This window comes from Lepisosteus platostomus, chromosome 5 (assembly GCF_059453375.1).
Source record: "Lepisosteus platostomus isolate fLepPlt1 chromosome 5, fLepPlt1.hap1, whole genome shotgun sequence".
NCBI lineage: Eukaryota > Metazoa > Chordata > Actinopteri > Semionotiformes > Lepisosteidae > Lepisosteus > Lepisosteus platostomus.
This window is the reverse complement of record NC_142615.1, coordinates 68,428,596-68,443,076: the sequence shown is the minus strand read 5'-3', so window position 1 is coordinate 68,443,076 and position 14,481 is coordinate 68,428,596. Positions and strand designations below refer to the sequence as shown.

Below are 14,481 nucleotides of genomic sequence, written 5' to 3'. Positions count from 1 at the left end.
GCCGATTCACTGCTGCCGCGTGGCGCTCGAGGGTTCAGAGAACTGTGTTTGTTTCTGGGAAACCCCCGGGAGGAACTACTGATAATAATAATACTACTGATAACAATAGTACTACTACTAACAGTAATAATACCACTGATAATACTAATAATATGACTGCTACTACTACGGACAACGCTAATAATACTACTAATACTACTACTGATAATACTACTACTACTACCACCACTAAAAATACTATTGATAATAGTACTACTACTAACACTACTAACTACTACTACTAACACTACTAATAATACTAATACTAATAATACTACTGCTACAACTACTGACAACACTAATAATACTAATACTGATAATACTAATACTACTAATAACACTAACAATACTAATACTCTACTAATACTACTGATAACAATAATACTAATAATGCTGCTGCTACTACTACTAGTACCGCTGACAACACTAATAATACTACTAATACTACTACTGATAATAGTACTACTACTAACACAAATATACTACTAATAACAATAATACTGTAGCGTTTGCAGGTTCTTTTCAGAACAAGGACGAGTGGAGACGCGATTAACAAACAAGCATGAGCTTTATTCGTTTACAACCACACAAAACCGAACACAGGATCTACACACACATGAGGAGACTGACGGAACACGTACACATATTTAGGGTGGTAATTACCTAACAACACACTACTTTTACAGGACTACACAGGGCACTAGAACTACTAGGACATTATTTACACAGGTAGGGTCAGCCGCTAGTCATCGTGCTGACCCTCAGACTCTCCCCGGCCACAACTCCCAGCATGCCCAGCGGTACTACGAGCGCCTAGGGGCGCTTCCTCCTCACCACCAGGCGAGGGCGTTACAATACTAATAATAACAATGCTAATAATAATACTACTGCTACTACTACTACTGCTGACAACACTACTACTCCTAATAATAATAATCTACTAATACTACTGATAATGATAATACTAGTAATAACACTACTAATACTACTACTAATACCAGTAACAATCTCCTTCACACAAGAACTGCACACACGGTGTACAAATCAGCTGACTGGAGAGTAATTTCCGACGGTGATAAACACAAGGAATAGAACTGACCTTGTTGGTTTCTCTAAAAACACTACCAGTCCTGTCAAAGACAGGATATGCTCCACTAGAATTGTTGTCTCTGACCGGTGAGAAATTTAGTTTGTTGTGCGAAGGACTCAGCAAGAAGAGATGTGTCAATTCAGGTGCAGTTGTTTATCGTGAGGGAAAGCACAGATAATATGGGCTTTAATGAATTAACAGTGAAAGTGTAGCAGGGGGCCTCGTATGGACTGCGGTTGTGTCTAGTTTTTGTTTGCATTTAAAGATTTTGCTTGTCTTTTGCAAACAAAATCTAAGCTAAGACTTTTACATGAAACATAATGCAGGAGTAGCTGCAGCCTAGGTAGACGTGCCGAAAACCACGTTACGTTGTTATTATTTACTTTATTTATTATTTCTCACTGAACACTAGCGCCCCTCTATGATCACACACTAAACAAAGTACTTTGCCGCTCTGATTACTAACTGAACACTAGCGTCCCACTCTGATCACACACTGAACATACTACTGTCCCACTGTGATGACTCAATGAACACAGTACTGTCCCACTGTGATTTCTCACTGAACACACTACTGTCCCACTCAGATGACACACTGAACACAGTACTGTGCCACTGTGATCACACACTGAGCACACTACTGTGCCACTGAGATCACACACTGAGCACACTACTGTGCCACTGTGATCACACGCTGAACACCGTACTGTGCCACTCTGACCGAACGCTGAACACAGTACAGTGCCACTGTGATCACACACTGAGCACACTACTGTCCCACTGTGATCACACACTGAGCACACTACTGTCTCCCTCTGATGACACTGAGCACAGTACTGTGCCACTGTGATCACACACCGAACACAGTACTGTGCCACTGTGATCACACACCGAACACAGTACTGTGCCACTGTGATCACACACCGAACACAGTACTGTGCCACTGTGATCACTCACTCAACACACTACTGTGCCACTCTGATCACACACTGAGCACAGTACTGTGCCACTCTGATCACACACTGAGCACAGTACTGTGCCACTGTGATTACTCACTGAACACACTACTGTAGCACTGTGATTACTTCCTGAAAACACTACTGTGCCACTTTGATCACAAAGTGAACACAGTACTGTGACACTGTAATTGCTCACTGAACACAGTACTGTGCCACTGTGATCACACACTGAACACTGTACTGTCCCACTGTGATCACACACTGAACACTGTACTGTCCCACTGTGATCACACACTGAACACTGTACTGTCCCACTGTGATCACACACTGAACACTGTACTGTCCCACTGTGATCACACACTGAACACAGTACTGTCCCACTGTGATTACTCACTCAACACACTACTGTGCCACACTGATCACACACTGAGCACACTACTGTGCCACTCTGATCACACACTGAGCACACTACTGTGCCACTCTGATCACACACCGAGCACACTACTGTGCCACTCTGATCACACCCCGAACACAGTCCTGTGCCACTGGGATCACAACCCGAACACACTACTGTGCCACTGGGATCTCACACTGAACACACTACTGTGCCACTCTGATCACACATTGAACACACTACTATGCCACTGGGATCACACAACGAGCACACTACTGTCCCCCTCTGATCACACACTGAGCACAGTACTGTCCCACTGTGATTACTCACTGAACACTAGCGTCCCACACTGAGCACAGTACTGTACCACTCTGATCACACACCGAACACACTACTGTGCCACTGGGATCTCACACTGAACACACTACTGTGCCACTCTGATCACACATTGAACACACTACTATGCCACTGGGATCACACACCGAGCACACTACTGTCCCCCTCTGATCACACACTGAACACAGTACTGTGCCACTGTGATTACTCATTGAACACACTACTGTCCCACTCTGATCACACACTGAACACAGAACTGTGCCTCACAGATACCACACTAAAAACACTACTATGCCACTGTGATTACTCACTGAACACTAGCATCCCACTCTGATCACAGTACTGTCCCACTGTGATCACAAAGTGAACAGTACTGTCCCCCACTGATGACACCCCGAACACAGTCCTGTGCCACTGGGATCACACCCCGAACACAGTCCTGTCCCCCTCGGATGACACACTGAACACAGTACTGTGCCACTGTGATATCTCACTGAACACTAGCGCCCCACTCTGATCACAGTACTGTCCCACTGTGACAACACGCTAAACACAGTACTGTCCCACTGTGTCTGTATGAACCCCTCTCTCTCTCAGGTCTCTCGCTCGCTCTCTCGCTCTCTCTCCTCTCAATTCAATTCAAGGTGCTTTATTAGCATGACCGATGAGTACAATCAGTGTTGCCAAAGCAAATAAAAATAATAAAATTAACATGGAACAAAACAAAAAATAGAAGTAAAATAAAATCTACAGACATATTACAGATATTTAACACAAAGACATTATAAAATATTGACATATACTGTAGGCGGCTGGAGCATTATTGGGAGACGGACTCACTGTTCCTCAGGCTGTGACAGGAGATCACATACTGGGCTGCCAGATCAACTGAGTTCCCTCCTCCCTCTCCCAGTAGGATTGGGACCTGTTGTGGTTTTGGCAGGTGTGGGAACTCTGGAATTAGATTTCTGAATTTAGGCAAGAATGTTTCTCTAATCCCAGAGTATCTGTCACAGTGCAGTAGGAAGTGCACCTTTGTCTCTATTTCTCCCCGCTGGCAGTGGGAGCACAGCCTGTCCTCTCTGGACAGCCAGGTCTGCCTGTGTCGCCCAGTTTCTATGGCCAGGTTGTGGTCACTGAGCCTGTACTTCGTCAGGGTCTGTTTCTGTTTATTTTTTATTTTGGTCAAATATTCAGCTAGTGTGTATTGTCTGTTTAAGGTTCTGTAGCATTCCAGTTTGTTGTGTTTGTGTGTGTCCCAGTGTGTGAGATATTGCTGTTTGATCTGTGCTGTGATGTGGTTGAGTCTGGGTTGTGGTGCTCTAGCAGTGCTGTCCTGAGGCTGGTTAGTGTCGGTGTGGCTCAGGTCGGTGAGCCTCAGGACCAGCTGGCTCAGGGGGCTCTGTTTTGTGCTCAGCTCTTGGCTCAGCAGGGCTTTGTGGTGGTAGGAATTTTGGCCGCTGTTTTTTAGGTGTAGCCAATACTTTAATATTCTTTTCTGTATATCAATAGTGGGTACTGGCCTAATTCGGCCCTGCACCCGTTGTTAGGAGTTTTTCTCTGCACACGGAGGATGTTTCTACAGTTTCTGTGGGGTGTTTGTTCCATTGGGTGTAATCCTGGTCTGTGAGGGGACCCCACACTTCACTGCCATATAGGGCAACGGGTTGGATTACACTTTCAAATATTTGGAGCCAGATTCTTGTAGGTGGGCTGATGTTGAAGAGCCTCCTTCTTATTGCGTAGAAAGCCCTGAGTGCCTTCTCCCTCAGTGCCTTCACTGCCAGGTCAAAACTCCCGGAAGAGCTGATGGTGAGACCGAGATATATGTAGCTGGATGTGTGCTCCAATGTGTTGTTGTTCAGTGTGAATTTGTACCTGTTTCTCTCTTTGTTTCTCGCGAGACTAAGTGAGTGAGTGGGCGGAGCTTCGGTGGGTTTGATTGTGTGGCGGTGTTTCTTCACTAGTTTTGTGTTTTTCTGTCTTTTATGGGGAAAAGCGGGATTTATTTTCTCGTCATGGCCGGTTCTGGAGGCTCTGATCCTCCAGACCTCTCATTTGAGAAATTAACTCGACGCCATGGTGCGAAAATCTCACTGTCTTCTGTCCGCTTGAGAGGTGCGTTCTTGCGGTCGGGGAGGTCGTGGGCTGCAGGAACATCAGGTCCGCTTCCCGCATGAGTGGAGGGATAGTCATTTTCCTGTAATCTACCGATCTGGCAAACACGCTGGTGGAGAAGGGAGTCGTCCTGGTCGGCACCTACACCCCGGTCCTGCCTCTCGCGGCCCTGGCTCGAAAGATCACCCTCTCTAACGTGCCTCTGTTCATGAGGAACGAGCTGCTGGAGAGGGAGCTGTCCCGGTACGGACAGATGGTCTCTCCGATCAGGAGGGTCCCTCTGGGCTGCAGGGCACCGCAGCTGAAGCACGTCATCTTAAAAAAAAAACACAGAAGAGATCAATGTGGGCCTTAAATTTCGGATTGACAGCTGTGACTATGTTGTATTCGTGACTTCGGAATCGATGAAGTGCTTCAGGTGCGGGAGCGAGGGGCATGTGGTGAAGAACTGCCCAGAGGTGGAGGAAGAGACGGACAGGGAGCCTCAGCCCCAGGGCGCACAGGAGGCTAGCCGACAGCGTCAGGCAGCGGGGAGCGGAGCAGCGCAGGGAGGCAGCGGGGAGTCAGAGCCCACGGCCGGGGTGCAGGAGAGGAGATCGCTGGAGGGAGCAGGTGAGCCTGAGCCGGTGGTGTCCCAAGCAGGAGAACAGACAGTAAAGAGTGGACCATCGCAGCCCTCAGAAGAGCAGGGAGCCCCCCACACCGGAGAGCAAGAGACGAGCGCTGGCGGAGCAGGGGAGCGGCAGAGCCACACTGCTCAGGAGAGTCAGGGAGAGAGAGAGTAGGCAGTGACACCGACAGCGGAAAACGCGTCTCAAGCGCCAGCGAAAACTGTAGACATGGTGTGGGGAGGAAATGAATTATCATCTGAAAAAATAGACGATGGTTTTAAGACACCGCGGAGAAAGCACACAAAAAAATCTGTGCAGAGTGCGGTGCAGAAGAAGCGCAGCACAGAGAGCTCGGTGGAGGGCGGCTCTGTCGCCGGCCCGGGGGCCACGAGTGACTCCGACACCGGGAGAGTGAGGACGCGCTGGAGTGTCCTCGCTGCCACCGCCGCCACCGCCCGGAGCTCCTCGGAGTCCGGGAGCGACGACGAGGGCGGTTTCACCGACTCCTCTCTCGCCTCGGGCTCCTCGGCCCGGCAGAGCTGCAGAGGAGGCTACAGTTTCCAGAGCATCAGGGAGTTCTTAGAGAAGACTAAAGGTAAGAGGGGAACTGTGGTCGAGGACTTTTTTCCCCGACACCGAGCTCTTTGTCCTCTCCGCAACGCACCATCTGAAGAGGGGCTCGGGTGCGAATGACTTCAGTGATCAGGAGAGATGGCGCCTGAAGAGCCTTTTAGGTAAGATCAAGGCAGGACCGCGAAACGCACCTCAGCACGAATGAGTCCTGTCCCTAACATCACATTACTATCCGTCTGCGTGCTACAGTACATGTCTGTTCGTGTTTTATGTTTTTTCTTTTTTTCTTTTCCGCAAACATAGGCGACATTAGGATAGGCAGTTTGAACACCAATGGGTGCAGGAGGGCTTTGAAGCGAGCTGCGGTGTTGGAGATTATCAAAGAAAAGAGCCTGCAGGTGACTTTCCTGCAGGAGACCCACACCGACAGCTCCAACATCGTCGCCTGGCAGCGGGAGTGGCAGGGGGACATCGTGTACAATCTGTGAGCGCGGGGGTCGCGGTGCTGTTCTCTGTGGGGTTCAAGCCCCTCTCTATCGCCGTCCAGGAGGTGGTGAGGGGTCTCCTGCTACTCGTGCGAGTAGTTCTCGGGAAGAAAACCTTTGTTTTTATTAACGTTTACCGGACACTCAGAGAACCATTAATACACAATCCACGAATGGACATAGAACCGGGCCGCTCCTTGGACTTTACCAGCAGACTGGTCCACGCCAACATCACACAGCTCCACCACCTGCTAGACGCAGCGTGGAGTGGGCGTGTGACGCGCTGGGACTACACTCGCGGCGGTGTGTAGACAGGTTTCTTAGTCAGCTTCGCTCTGCTCTGCCTCTCGAGGAGATGCTGCTGATCCAGGGTCTGTTTGAGGATCATCGCCTTCCAACCACACAGCCTCCTTTCCCTGGTCTGCTAGTGTCTCCTGCGCTCAGTCCCGGACTGACGGGATCTCTCCTTGAGCCCCTTGCCTCAGAGGAGAGGTCTCTAGCTGGTGTTGGGGGGAAATGTCTGTACAGACTAGTTGTAGCATCTAGGCACCAGGCCCAGCTGTCCGCACTCCCTGACACTCCCTGGAGGGCTCGTCTGGGAGTGCCGGATGACGTCCGGCCTGCCTGGGGTAGCCTCTACAGATTTCCCCTCAACAAGAGGGCTGGTGATCTGCAATGGAGGGTCCTGCACACCATCCTGGGGGTCAACTCGTTTGTGTCGGTTCTGGACCCGGCGGTGTCCGACGCCTGTCCCTTCTGCGCTCAGAGGGAGACGGTGTTCCACTGATACAGCGCCTGCCCCCGCCTGTCGCCCATGTTTGCCGTACTGATCCGGCTCTTCACCAACCTTGGCCTGGCCTTCAACGATGTTATTTTCGTGTTTGGGGTGGGTCATACAAAAAAAACGGAAAAACTCAGACCCTCCTGGCTAATTTTCTGCTGGGCCAGGCCAAACTCGCCATCTACAAGACTCGTAAAAATAAGATCTCTGGTTCCGGGTCTGTAGACTTGGTGGGGATGTTTGAAGGGTTGGTGAAGAGCAGGATATCGTTAGAATTTTTGTTTGATAAATCTCATAATGACCTCGGAACCCCATGTGTCTGTGTCCCCAGGGGAAGTTCACCACGGCCAGCGATGTGTGGGTGTTCAGGGTGACCCTGTGTGTGTGTGTGTGTGTGTGTGTGTGTGTGGGTGTGTTGGGGGTGACCTCGTGTGTCTGTGTCCCCAGGGGAAGTTCACCACGGCCAGCGATGTGTGGGCGTTCAGGGTGACCCTCTGGGAGATGCTGAGGCTGTGTAAGGAGCAGCCCTACGCCTCCATGACAGACGAGCTGGTGATCGAGAACGCTAGAGAGTTCTTCAGAGACCAGGGCAAGCAGGTAACAGCCACACCTGGCCAGGAGTACCTGTACCTGTCTCTCTCCTGTTCAAGAGGCTTGACTGTGACTGGCCCTGGTCAGCATCTCCATGTGATCGATTGCTCCTGATCCATTCACTGTGACTGGCCCTGGTCAGCATCTCCATGTGATCGATTGCTCCTGATCCATTCACTGTGACTGGCCCTGGTCAGCATCTCCATGTGATCGATTGCTCACGATCGATTCACTGTGACTGGCCCAGGTCAGTACACTGTCCAGTCCTGTTAGACCAGGAGGACAGCTGGTCTGGTGGTTCAGGTCCAGTGGTTCAGGTCCGGTCCTGTTAGACCAGGAGGACAGTTTTGGGGTACCGGCTCCTCGTCTCTGCGCCCCGGTGTGCAGGAGAGACGCGTCAAACACCGTCCACAGGGGGCGCCGCTGTGCGGAGCAGGACAGGAGCAGGTGGAGTCAGTCCAGGGTGTTCTGGGGGACGGGGGGCTCGGCCGGCCAGCGTTGAGGTTTAGGGGTGAGGGCGGCGGGGCAGGGGTGTGAATACTACCCCAGGGGCGTGGGCGCTGTAGGTACTGCTGTCGTGACACACTGGATGTCTTTGTGTTTTTTTCCTTCTTCTTCGCCGACTACTAATGTTGTACATAGCGTACGGGACAGATTGTTACACTAATATATGGAGACGTCGGTGCGTTCCCCGTCTGCGGTCCTCGCGCTGCCTCTGGGCGGCGCTGGCATGTCGAAGGCTCTCGGGTTCGTCTGGTTCTTGTCGTGAATCTTTTTGTAGAAGTTTTAATAAAGTAACATTTTCAGATAACTGGGTGTCCTGTTCTGCTTTCTGCATCCCGAGTGATCGACTGCCCCTGCTGCTGCCTGGAAGTCATTAGTTAAAGGGTATCCGCATCAACAACAGGGCTGTGCAGCTTGTTCCCCACACCCGCCCCTCTCTGTGTACAGTAGAGCTTCCTGTCCTGACTGGGGGAGCTCACCCAGCTGTGTCTGGAGAGAAGCCAGGGTATCAGCTTGTTCCCCCCTCCCACCCCTCTCTGTGTACAGCAGTGCCTCCGGTATCAGTTTCAACACTGGCTGGGTACAGAGGAGGGAGAGCTGGCGAGGAGCGTGGCTCCGATCCTATCCTTGATCCGATCATGGCTCCAATTCCTGTAATTTATGAGAGCACAATCACAAAGCATCTAAAACTGTACAACTCCAAGGTTTAGAAAACGTTTTTACAGAAGCTATCCAGACAGTTTGGGGTCATGCATTCGTTTGATCCAGCTGGGGATTCTGTATGACCCTGACAGACACACTGATTCCAGGTGAGAGACTCACACTGAGGTGACCTGTCTCCAGCTGTACGACCCTGACAGACACACTGATTCCAGGTGAGAGACTCACACTGAGGTGACCTGTCTCCAGCTGTATGACCCTGACAGACACACTGATTCCAGGTGAGAGACTCACACTGAGGTGACCTGTCTCCAGCTGTATGACCCTGACAGACACACTGATTCCAGGTGAGAAATTGACACTGAGGTGACCTGTCTCCAGCTGTATGACCCTGACAGACACTGATTCCAGGTGAGAAATTGACACTGAGGTGACCTGTCTCCAGCTGTATGACCCTGACAGACACACTGATTCCAGGTGAGAGACTCACACTGAGGTGACCTGTCTCCAGCTCTATGACCCTGACAGACACACTTATTCCAGGTGAGAAATTGACACTGAGGTGACCTGTCTCCAGCTATATGACCTTGACAGACACACTGATTCCAGGTGAGAGACTCACACTGAGGTGACCTGTCTCCAGCTGTATGACCCTGACAGACACTGATTCCAGGTGAGAGACTCACACTGAGGTGACCTGTCTCCAGCTGTATGACCCTGACAGACACACTGATTCCTCACCCTCACTGCTGGGCAGACACAGCGTCACTCGGGCTCCAGCACCCCCCCCCACGTCCCCTAGCGTTAACCCACAGTGGACACTCCATCTGGCTCCAGTCTGGTGCAGTGTCGTCCCCTAGCTTTAACCCACAGTGGACACTCCATCTGGCTCCAGTCTGGTGCAGTGTCGTCCCCTCGCGTTAACCCACAGTGGAAACTCCATCTGGCTCCAGTCTGGTGCAGTGTCGTCCCCTAGCGTTAACCCACAGTGGACACTCCATCTGGCTCCAGTCTGGTGCAATGTCGCCCCCTAGCGTTAACCCACAGTGGACACTCCATCTGGCTCCAGTCTGGTGTCGTTGTTATCATTATTATTATCCATGTTATCAACATTATCATTATCAACATTATCTGGTGATAATGTTGATAATGTTGCTATATTGGCCCTATACAATTTCTTGCATTAGGAATGTGTCTTTTCACAGACCCCAGCTTGCTCTCCATGAGACACACAGACAGGGAGGGAAGCTGGGGGTCAGAGTGCAGGGTCAGACATTGGACAGCGCCCCTGGAGCAGTTGGGGTGAAGGGCCTTGCTCAGGGGCCCAACGGAGTAGGATTTCTCTGCTGGCTGCGGGATTTGAACCAGCAACCTTCCAGCCACAAGAGCAGATCCTCAGCCACAGAGCCACCGCTCCGCCCCAGAAGAATATTGACATTCCCTGACCGGGAATCGAACCCGGGCCGCGGCGGTGAGAGCGCCGAATCCTGACCACTAGACCACCAGGGACACTACAGCGACACTTGACCGCACAGCTGAAAGATCACTCCCTGTAGTGCGACAAGCTTGCAAAGCCCCATTAACACCTTTTCTATTTCTTGTCTCCCCGCAGGAATCACGTTATTATGAGCGACATCACCGTGGCCCCCTCCAGCAGTGACCTGGACCAAGTCCTGCTCGATTCGGCGAACGAGTACGTGGTGTGCTTTGCGTTTACATCCTCTGAGGCAAAGGGAGCAATACCTAAACATCTTGGAAAGCTATCTGACCTCCTCCGAACGAGGGACGGGTGAAGAGGTAGCTCCTGATCTCGAGCCAGAGGGAAGACGGGAAAATGGTTCAGGTCAGGGGAAGTCACAGCCCTGACGCGGGAGAACATCAGACTATTCCTAGACTTCAAGAGAGAGAACAAAGGCAGACCGAACGTGAAGTTCTGTGTGGCGTCAATCGACGACGAGGTCAACACCGGATCTTCCGTTTACCTCTTCGGAAGGGGGGCTCTGGCCAGCAAGCACTTGGAGCTGCCTTCCCAGCTGGGGGTACCGGCCGTGCTGACAACTCTGCACGACTCCGTCCAGCTGGCGTTCCGCCCGCCGAAGTACGGCGCGGGCGAGATCGCGAGGTATCGGGTTCTGTACCAGAAGCCGGGCGACTCAGCTTGGGGGGAAGTGGACACCGATGACAACAAACCAGAGTTCACCGTGTCGGGGCTGGACCTGAACGCTTCATATCGATTCGGCTGCCAGGCGGTTTGCAAACCGGGAGACGGCTGTGCCAGCGACGCAACTCCTTCCTGCAAGACGCTTCCTTCAGCCCCCCCCGGAGCTCCTCAGCAGAAATCAACAGGACCAAACTCCATGACGGTCACCTGGGACATGCCCACCTCTGTGGGACAGGGAGTCACCTCTGTGGGACAGGGAGTCAGGGAGTCAGCGTTACTTCCTACGAAGCTGAATACAGAGAGGTCTTCAAGGGGGCAACGGACGAGCAAGACAGCAAAACATGGACGAAGCTCAAAGCCAGAGGGAGGGTGTGCACTCTGGAGAACCTGAGGGAAGGAAGTTCCTACATCATCCGGGTTTATTCCGACTGTGGCAAAGAAGACAAGAGTCCACCGAGCCCCGAGACTCCAATAACAATCCCGAAGGACAGCAGAGTCAAGTCAGGGGTGTTAAAGTACAGAGCGACCACTTCCTAAACTTCTCCACTTTGATAGAGCGCGGGCAGCCTTCCTTATACAGGCTGTCGCTGGAACAGGAGCCCACCGACGAGCAGCATTTCCAGCGCTTCACGTTCGGCAGGAAAGTAGAAGAAGGGAACAATAAGGTCATCATCCTTCTGGGGGCCACGGGGGCAGGGAAGACCACCCTCATCAACGCGATGATCAATTACATCCTGGGCGTGCAGTGGGAGGACCGGTTTCGATTCAAGCTGATCCACGAGGAGACCAACCGCTCGCAGGCGGAGAGTCAGACCTCCATCGTGACGTCCTACGAGCTCCACAACCAGAAGGGATTCGTCGTCCCCTACTCCCTCACGGTCATCGACACCCCGGGGTTCGGAGACACGCGGGGACTCTCTCTCTCCCACATCGATGCTGTGTGCTTCGTGGTCCAGGCGTCTCTGGCGCGGCTGACCTCAATCCAGCAGTACGTCTTGGACTCCATCCTCTCCATCTTTGGGAAGGACATCGCCGAGAACACCCTCGTCCTCGTCACGTTTGTGGACGGGAAGGACATCCCCGTCCTGGGTGCCATCGAAGCCGCGGGCCTGCCCTGCCGCAAGAACCGGAAGGGCAAAGCGACGCACTTCGAATTTAACAACTCCGCCCTTTATACACAAAACGAGAGGCACGACACCGATCCCAACAGGGAGGGCTCCAGGACAATGACGACTAAGAGGACGAGAACAAGCTGGAGAAAATTGTCTGGACGAACAACATGAAGCAGCTGAAGAGGTTTTTCCAAATGTTGGAGGAGACGGAGGGGAAGGACTTGGCGCTGACGAAGAAAGTCCTGGAGGAGCGCGAAAGGCTGGAGACGGCGATGGCGAGGCTGCTGCCTCAGATCTAGGCCGGGTTGGCGAAGCTGAACGAAATGAAGAAGATCAGGGCATGTCTGGAAAACGAGCAGGCCAACATGGAGCAGAACAAGAAGTTCGAGACGGAGATCGAGGAGCTGGTCCCGAAACGGAAGAACACCAAGCATCTCTCAATAAACTGCAACAACTGTCTGGTTTCGTGCCATTCAGGATGTTTCCTTCCCAATCTCTGCGCCGTCATGGATGACGCTGGATTCTGTGTGATTTGTCCAGGTAACTTCCACTACTCCGCTCACATATCCGAGATGACGATGTGGGAGGTTTCGGTAGAGGAGAAGCAGCGGGACAGTACGGCGCCGGCGAGATCGTGAGGTATCGGGTATCCGAGATGACGATGTGGGAGTACGAAGTGGTCAAGGTCATGAAAACAGTCAAAGAACTCAAAGAACTCAAGAACAACTTTGTGAAGGCTTCCGGCAAGTTCATGTCGATGAAGGAGATGCTTGAGAAAATCTAAATGGACGATTGAGGACCGGATCATGCAGCTGATCAGGCTGTCCTCCAACTGAAAACTGTTTTCACACTTCTTCTGAGATAATCCAGATTGTGAAGACGACTGCGCCCTAGCAGATCAAAATATATCCAGATCAAAATCCAGATATTAATACATACATACATAATCCAGATAATGGAAGCTCTGTCCACGGCCGCCTACATCGAGCTGCTCATCCGCAACGAGGAAGAGGAGGCCCGCATCGCCGAGCTGCGCAAGATGAAACAGAACGCTGAGATCCTCGCCAAGATCGCCAACAACGAGAAACTGCTGCCAGAGGAGCGCAGGATCGCGAGGGAGAGAAAAATCGCTCAAGATGTCAAACTGGCGAGCTCCGTAGTGAGAGCCTGGACTTCAGGACACTGAACACGTTCCAGACCGCCCGAGAACTCCTGCAGGACAGTGAACACATTCCGCACCGCCCGAGAACTCCTGCAGACACTGAACACGTTCCACACCGCCCGAGAACTCCAGCAGGACACTGAACACGTTCCACACCGCCCGATAACTCCAGCAGGAAACTCCATCTTGCGTTAAATCACGAGTAAACCAAAACACAGAATAATGTTCGGGTTTCGTAAAATAACTGTTCCTAATAGTTCAACTGAAATAAAATAATAACTTAGTTCTACTCAATCCCTTAGTTTTAAAATCTACAAAAATCATTTTACATTCTCTAAATTCAAAGCTTTCCTTTCACCAGACCTCCAGCCAGACTGATGTTGGCCTCTCTCTCAGGCTGTCGGGATAAAGCTGCCTTTCAAATCAATCGGCATCCTGCTGCGACAGATGATTTAATGTCCACAGGGGAAAGTGTGGTTATAGATTATAAAGACCGCAGGACACCTCAGGGTTTGCAGACAACGGTCAGACGAGAGAAGGCGTCTCTGCCTTTCCTGACCACATCTCCTTAGCAGAAGATCTGAACACAGATCAAATGCTTCTAAGGAACAGCCGCTTCAAGAACAGTTCTCAACACGTCAGTGTGAATTTCAAATCGCATTTCAATGTTTTTTGTCTGGCGTCTGTACTTGGTAGATCCCTACGCCGGTGAAAAATGAAAAATACCTTTCCTCTGAGTGACCTGTCGTGCTCTATTTCTGGGTGACCTTGGACATCATCCATCTCTAACGAACGGTGTTGACTTCTGACGATTCTTCTGCACTCTCTCTCATCTGTATATAAAAGCACACTTCAGTCACCTGCGGGCGCGAGGCCCTGCTGACGAGAGACGCTCTGGTCCTCAG

General features: G+C 51.5%; 3 protein-coding genes, 1 non-coding gene and 1 pseudogene across 9 annotated transcripts in view; 2 read left to right on the top strand and 3 right to left on the bottom strand.

Annotated features, from left to right (window-relative positions):
- The window catches only part of LOC148671895 (uncharacterized), a 55,470-nt pseudogene extending 42,272 nt beyond the window's left edge, over positions 1–13,198 (top strand).
- Positions 1–14,481, top strand: part of LOC148671873 (uncharacterized) — a 641,462-nt gene that overhangs the window by 251,452 nt on the left and 375,529 nt on the right. The gene's annotated exons all lie outside the window — the stretch shown is intronic.
- Positions 1–14,481, bottom strand: part of LOC148671881 (GTPase IMAP family member 8-like) — a 423,522-nt gene that overhangs the window by 231,626 nt on the left and 177,415 nt on the right.
- The window catches only part of LOC148671894 (uncharacterized), a 47,294-nt gene that overhangs the window by 17,570 nt on the left and 15,243 nt on the right, over positions 1–14,481 (bottom strand). The window lies entirely within an intron of this gene.
- On the bottom strand, positions 10,579–10,650 carry trnae-cuc (transfer RNA glutamic acid (anticodon CUC)). Its single transcript has one exon. It is a non-coding gene; the product is annotated as a tRNA-Glu (tRNA).